This window comes from Octopus bimaculoides, chromosome 17 (assembly GCF_001194135.2).
Source record: "Octopus bimaculoides isolate UCB-OBI-ISO-001 chromosome 17, ASM119413v2, whole genome shotgun sequence".
Lineage (NCBI taxonomy): Eukaryota > Metazoa > Mollusca > Cephalopoda > Octopoda > Octopodidae > Octopus > Octopus bimaculoides.
The window spans coordinates 48,714,813-48,715,301 of record NC_068997.1 but is presented as its reverse complement, the minus strand read 5'-3'; the positions used below and the strand labels follow the sequence as shown (position 1 = coordinate 48,715,301).

The following is a 489-nucleotide window of genomic DNA, read 5'->3' as shown; positions in this document are numbered from 1 at the left end:
TATCACTGCATACCTCTCCCACCTTCGTTTTAGGAAATAGAATATGTTAGTATGTATGCAGCATGTGTTTATGCTTGCGTGCACGTATACATGTATGTATGTATGTTCACTTCTATTTTTAACAAGTTTAAAGTCTTCTCGTAAATAAAGAGCTGGTTGCAAACAAAGATACTATGCGACATGTATGGAATGCAGATAACAAAGTGAGTTCACATTTTAAACTTTGCTCTTCCACCGACAGATTGTAGCTGTAACGTTGTTTATGTTAGCTGGTTGCCTTACCTTTCTGAAAAACCTTTGTACATATTTTTTTATCTGTCCCTAACAAAGATAACCGGTCTTGTCTGTCTACCTGCTTTTCTGTCTGCATGTCTGCATATTTGTATGCACGTATGTATGAATCTGCATGCATGTATGTATGTATATATGTATGTATGTATGAATCTCCATGTATGTATGTATGTATGTATGTATGTATGAATCTCCATG

The 489-nt window shown here is 35.4% G+C and overlaps 1 protein-coding gene across 1 annotated transcript in view; it reads left to right on the top strand.

The window, feature by feature from the left end:
• Positions 1-185: 185 nt before the first annotated feature.
• The window catches only part of LOC106871447 (uncharacterized), a 16,826-nt gene continuing 16,522 nt past the window's right edge, over positions 186-489 (top strand). Inside the window, exon 1 of the mRNA XM_052973945.1 lies at positions 186-203. The gene's annotated coding sequence lies outside the window, so the exon portion shown is untranslated. The remainder of the gene's footprint in view (positions 204-489) is intronic.